This window comes from Arachis ipaensis, chromosome B09 (genome assembly GCF_000816755.2).
Source record: "Arachis ipaensis cultivar K30076 chromosome B09, Araip1.1, whole genome shotgun sequence".
Taxonomy (NCBI): domain Eukaryota; kingdom Viridiplantae; phylum Streptophyta; class Magnoliopsida; order Fabales; family Fabaceae; genus Arachis; species Arachis ipaensis.
Window position 1 is genome coordinate 123,967,589 of NC_029793.2, and position 7,223 is coordinate 123,974,811.

Sequence of the window (7,223 nt, forward strand, 5' to 3'; positions counted from 1 at the left end):
CTCTTAGCCTTCTGATCTACGATCAGAGTCTTCGTGGTATAGGCTAGAATTATTGGCGGCCATTCTTGAGATCTGGAAAGTCTAAACCTTGTCTGTGATATTCTGAGTAGGATCTGGGAAGGGATGGGTGTGACGAGCTTCAAACTCGCGAGTGCTAGGCGTAGTGACAGACGCAAAAGGATTACTGGATCCTATTCCAGCATGATCGAGAACTGACAGATGATTAGTCGTGCGGTGACAGCGCATTTTGGACCATTTTCACTGAGAGGACGGGATGTAGCCATTGACAACGGTGATGCCCAACATACAGCTTGCCATGGAAAGGAGTATGAAGGATTGGATGAAAGCAGTAGGAAAGTGCAGATTCAGAAGGAACTAAGCATCTCTATACGCTTATCTGAAATTCTCACCAATGAATTACATCAGTATTTCTATCCTATTTTACATTTTATTTATCTTTTAATTATTAAAACTCTACAACCATTTGAATCCGCCTGACTGAGATTTACAAGGTGACCATAGCTTGCTTCAAACCAACAATCTCCGTGGGATCAACCCTTACTCATGTAAGGTTTATTACTTGGACGACCCAGTGCACTTGCTGGTTAGTTGTGCAAAGTTGTGACAAAGAATTAAGATTATGAACGTGTGTATAAAGTTTTTGACGCCGTTACCAAGGAATGAACGATCACGATTTTGTGCACCATACATAAAAGATAAAGACGGAGAGGTTTTGGCTCGAGATGAGAAGATCAATGAAAGGTGAAAGAGCTCCTTCTACGAATTATTTAATAAAGGACAGAAGACTCTTCCGAGTTTTGGTCGGTTCTGCACGAGGGAAGAAGATCAAAATTTTGACTACTATTGAAAGATTCAAGACTTCGAGTTAAAAGAAACTCTAAAGCAGATAAAAAATGGCAGGGTAGTAGGACCCGATAATATTTCGGTTAAAGTTTAGAAGGGCCTTGGAGGGAAAGTCATCAGTTGGTTAACCAAGTTTTTTAATTAGATTTTAAGGTCAAAGAAGATATCAGATGAGTTGAGAAAGAGCACTTTGGTACCTATCTACAAGAATAAGGGGGATATACAGAGTTGCAGAAATTATAGAGAAATCAAGCTCATGAGTCATACCATGAAGTTATGGAAAAGGGTGATAGAACGGATAACAGAGAACTAATTTGATTTTATGCCAGGCAGATCCACCACTAAAGCTACATACCTGTTAAAAAAGATGATGGAGAGGTATCATAGTAATAAAAGGGATATACATATGATGTTTATTGATTTGGAAAAAGCGTACGAAAAGGTGCCAAGGGAGGTCTTATGGAAAGTTTTGGAAAGAAAGAAAGTAAGGATTGCATATATTCGTGCAATTAAAGACATGTATGATGGGGGCTACAACTAGTGTGAAGATTCAAGGTGGTATGACAGAGAAATTTTCTATTGGTATAAGATTACGCCAGGGATCATCCCTAAGTCCATACCTTTTCACATTAGTCTTGGAAGTACTCACAGAGCATATCCAAGAGCCTATGCTATGGTGCATACTTTTTGCCGATGATATCATCCTTATGGGAGAGTCAAGGGAAGACCTAAATAAGAAGTTGGATTTATGGAGAGAAGCTCTAAAAATATATGGTCTGCGCATAAGCCGTAGCAAGACGGAATATATAGAATGTAAGTTCGGCCGCCGAAGGAAAACCCCTAATACAAAGGTGAAGATTAGAGAAAACATCCTACGAAAAGTTAAAAGTCTTAAGTATCTTGGGTGCATCATGCAGGATAATGGAGAGATTGAACAGGATGTAAATCATAGGATCCAAACAGATTGGTCAAAATGGCAGAGTGTGTCTGATTTTATATGTGACAAAAAAGTGCCTTTAAAACTTAAAGGTAAATTCTATCACACTGCTATTAGACCAGCTATGATTTATGGTACAGAGTATTGGACGGTCAAAGGAGAGCATGAACATAAGTTAAGTGTGGCAGAGATGAAGATGTTGAGGTGGATGAGTGATCATACGCAATTGGATAAAATAAAGGACGAAGATATAAGAGAGAGAGTTAGAGTAGCACCTATTGTGAAAAAGATGGTAGAATCGCATCTCATGTGGTTTGGACATGTGAGAAGAAGACTGACAGAGCACCCATTCAGGAGGGTGGATGAGATGGAAGATGGACAAGGGGTGAAAGGCAGAGGAAGACTTAGGAAGACCATCCATGAGGTGGTCAAACGAGATCTATATGTAAATGGTCTCTCTGTATACAAGATACATGATAGAGCTCAATGGCGTCATTTGATCCATGTAGCCGACCCCACCTAGTGGGACAAGGCTTCGTTGTTGTTGTTTTATGATTCTATTTCCTTCTTCTTGGTACTGATTCTTGTATTTTTTTTCTTTGGATCCCGATGCTGCATTCAGTAGCCCTCTGCCATCGCCACAACTAGAGGAATCCAATGCCGACGAAGTTGGTGACAGAAGAAGCTAATGACGCATATTCTAAGTATAGCTGAGCTTTCATTTTGATTTGTTAGCTTCGGAATCTTTTTTCGATAATCCTTGAAAATTTCTAGTAATTTTCTTTCTTTTTTTTGTTAAGTAAAATTTTACAAATTATTGTGATGATAAAGATTAGTTTAAATTGAATAATTAAAAAATTATGTTTTGATTGATTGTGCTATAAAGCTTTAGATTTGATATTGATATTAATGATAATTTGATTTGAAAAGAATCAATTATTAAGAGTAAGATTTAAAGAGATTGTGAAAAAATGTACTGCCGTCTAAATAAAAAAAGTATCATCTCTTTAATAGGAAAAAATTTATAGCTACTTATAAAAAAAATATCATGTCATTATGAAGAAATATTAGACAGCTAATTAAACTAAGATTTTGATATAAGATGAAGAATCAGGTTTTAAGAAAGGAGAAGAATTTAGAAACTAAAGACAACCCATTAAGAGTCTCCTTTTTCACCTTGATACATTCATTTTTGTTTGAGTCTTCTTAGCATAGAAAAAAAAAACTTATAATATGAGAGATCGTTTAAAAAGCCTATGAGTAAAAAGCCATAAACTAAGAAGAAAAAACTAATTTAGTTTTAGATTAAGTTTATCTTATTTTTGTTTGGTCTTGGCATTTTGGTTTGGTCTTGATATTTGTTTGTGAAGCACGGAATTGTTGTTTCGTTTGTCTTGGTGTAGAACCGTTTTTGGTTCAGTTTGTAGTCTTGGCATTGGTGATTATAATCTTGAATTGAATATAGTGAAATTCTGTCATTATTGTGATGGAGACTCGACGTAAATCTCATTGCACTTCGAGGTTGAACTAGGATACATGATGGTGTTGTTCTCTTTCTCTTTTATCTTCTAATATTGTAGGAGACTAAACTGAAAAAAAAAATTCTCCTGCTTGCTCTGTTACACGCTTCAAATTTTAAAAGAGTGCCTTGATTCAAACCTCTCTTTCTCAAGCTTAACAGCTTGGAGAGAAGATCCATGGCGACCAATCAAGTCCCTTTCAGCCTAATCGAAGGTCAATTCTACCATCGTCTACCCTATTTTAATGGAACCAACTATTCCTACTGGAAGGAGAGAATAATGATCCTCATTCAAGCAACAGATTATAATCTTTAAAAGATCATCATGAATAAACCTGATGTTCTAACAAAGCTCCCGAAGGACATGCCGTTTTCAAGGAAGATGGAGAATGCACAAAGGATGATAAGAAAAGAGTGAAATTAAATACTAAGACAGTGAATATGATGTATTATGCCATAAGTTTCAAAGAGTACAGAAAAGTCTCCTTATATAAATCAACTAAAGAAATTTGGGAGAAGTTTCAAATAACTCATAAAGAAACAAATCAGATGAGAAAAACCAAAATCGATATGCTAATGAAAGATTTTGAATTGTTTGTCATGAAAGAAGAGTCCATAAATGAGATGTTTGAGAGATTTTTAATCATTATCAATAGTCTCGATGCAATGAAAAACCAAATCACTGACAATGAGCTAGTAAAAAAAATTCTAAAAAAAGTCTCCAAGCAGTAGGAGACAAAAGCTACTGTTGTACAAGAGGAAAATGATCTTCATAAAATCACTTATGATAAGTTAAGAAAAAACTTCTAGTATGTGAGACTACTCATTTTAAGACAGAAAACAAAAAGAAAAGTGTTACTCTAAAATCAAATATAGAAGTCGATTTTGATAATGAAATTTCCAACGATAATGAAATAGTATTTTTTGCAAAGAGACTGAAAAAATTATGAGATACAAAGGCAAAAAACACATATTCTTCATCCCAAAAAAAAAAGAAGAAACCCAATAAGCTAAACTTACACTATTGCAAAGAATCATGACACTTCAAATCAGAATGCCTATTGTTGAAACAAAACGAATAAACCAAAAAAAAAAAGAAGAAAGTCCTGATGACATCCAATCCTAAAAAAAATTTAAAAAATGACTCCTCTAAAGATGGTGAGGAAGAATAGAGAACACACATCTGTCTTATGACTAAGGACAAAGAATCTAATGAAAAGGTAAATTTTTCTGACTATATCACTGAAGAGTTATTGATGATTTATCTCATAGCTCTAATAAACTCTTATTTAAATACACTAAATATCTTTTTTTTTACAGCTAAATTAGATTCATATGATAATATCTCTATTATAAACTTGAGCAATAAAAATGATATTTTGAAAAGGGAAAATGAGGTTTTAAACACTGAAATTGAGGCTTTGAAAAAAATTCTGCATCTAATCTTGTTGAAGTTGCTAAAAATAAAAAATTGCATGAAACCATAAAGTCTTCAAATAATGATATATTAAAATTTGTCCAAGGATCAAATAGGATAAAATCTTAGTTATTCAAAGATCTATTTCACAAAAAATTGGTTTGGAATATGAAGGAAGTACTACTATTTTCAAAAATCATTTCTATGAAGTTTCTATGATAAAATTGTGAAAGAATAGGAAAAGCAAAGAAAAGAACTTTTATTGATTGTTGATTGATTGAATTGTACTGAAGTGTGTTGTAAACTATGAGGGTAAAACTAAATATATATAGAGCATTGTCCTATGAAAGATAAAAGCAAATAAAAATAAGATAAGAACAATTAAAGATAAGATAATAAAGACTAAAATTAAAATTGAATTTTTGTATTCTGTTGGGCTGAATTTGTGGGCCACGATACTTCTTTATTGTTGTCATGGGCTAAAGTAGAAGAGTAGTTTAATACGCCCCCGCAAGCTGGTGGATGGAAGATGTCAATAATCCACAGCTTGGATAAGTTCCGATGAAATTGTTGAGAAAAGTGCATCTGACGTGGTGACGCGGAGGAAGATGCGTGCGGCAGAGCTTGAGCTGCCTACTGCAAAAATATAAAAAGAGATGCTGTGCTTGAGCAGCGATCTTCAAAAACTGCGTGCGGCGGAGCTTGAGCTGCCGGCGGCAAAAATATAAAAAGAGATGCTGTGCTTGAGCAGCGATCTTTAAACAATTGTGTGCGGCGGAGCTTTAGCTGCCGACGACAAAAATACATAAAAGGAGATGCTGTGCTTGAGCAGCGATCTTTAAACAATTGCGTGTGGCGGAGCTTGAGCTGCCGACGGCAAAAATACATAAAAGGAGATGATGTGCTTGAGGGAGAGAGAGCAAGCAGCGATCTTCATAAAAAAAAAGAATGAAAAAATAAAAAATAAAAAAATAAGCGCGTAGAGCGCAATAAAATTGATCTTTAGAGGGCGTGTATGGCGCAATAAGAAAGAGAGCGCATAGAGCCCGATAAGAGTGCAGATGGAACTGCTAATACAGAATACAGATTAAACCGCTGAAACAGAATGCAGACAGAACTACCGGAAGAAAGGAGGCGCAGACGAAATTGTTGGTAAAGAACCGGGATAACCAACACTGTGGTAAGATTTTCACTTGGATGCATGTAACTAAATCTATGATTATTTATTGTGGGAGGAGGTTGAAAAAGAAGTATGGTGATTTCTCACCGAAAAGATGATAACTTATATATCCTCCTCAAGGAGGATATCATGGCTCTGATACCATGATAAAATTGTGAAAGAATAGGAAAAGCAAAGAAAAGAACTTTTATTGATTGTTGATTGATTGAATTGTACTGAAGTGTGTTGTAAACTATGAGGGTAAAACTAAATATATATAGAGCATTGTCCTATGAAAGATAAAAGCAAATAAAGATAAGATAAGAACAATTAAAGATAAGATAATAAAGACTAAAATTAAAATTGAATTTTTGTATTCTGTTGGGCTGAATTTGTGGGCCACGATACTTCTTTATTGTTGTCATGGGCTAAAGTAAAAGAGTAGTTTAATACTTCATATAATCAAAATAAAAATTTTCATGTAATTTTGCAAATTCAGCAAAAAAAAAAATTGTGTGCTATAGATGCAATATACTTGAACATACTCATAATCAATGTTTCATTTCATTGAAAAAATATGGATATAAAGTTTACGCTGCTGTATTAGATTACAATAATCTTGGACATCTAATGAAAAATTTACATCAAATAATCTAAATTAATTTGGACACCTAAGTTTTTTTAAAATTTATGCAAGTTTGCCTAGTATCTGAAAGAAAAAATGACATGTGGTACATAGATAGCAAACATTTACGGCACATGACAAGAAATTTCACTTTTTTTCATCAAGCTTAATGACTTTCATGTAATTTTGCAAATTCAGCAAAAAAAAAAAAAAAATTGTGTGCTATAGATGCAATATACTTGAACATACTCATAATCAATGTTTCATTTCATTGAAAAAATATGGATATAAAGTTTACGCTGCTGTATTGGATTACAATAATCTTGGACATCTAATAAAAAATTTACATCAAATAATCCAAATTAATTTGGACACCTAAGTTTTTTTAAAATTTATGCAAATTTACCTAGTATCTGAAAGAAAAAATGACATGTGGTACATAGATAGCAAATATTTACGGCACATGACAAGAAATTTCACTTTTTTTCATCAAGTTTAATGACTATGACCGTGGTTTAGTCACTTTTGGTAACAATGATAAATAAATTGTTTTGCGATTTTTTTGTCAATGGTCAATAATGCAAATAGTAACATACATTTTAAATTTTAAAATTGTTAACAATAACAATAAAATTTATTTTAACATTTATAAATTATAGTGTACAAAATTATTTTGCAAATTATAATGTATATGCTACGAAT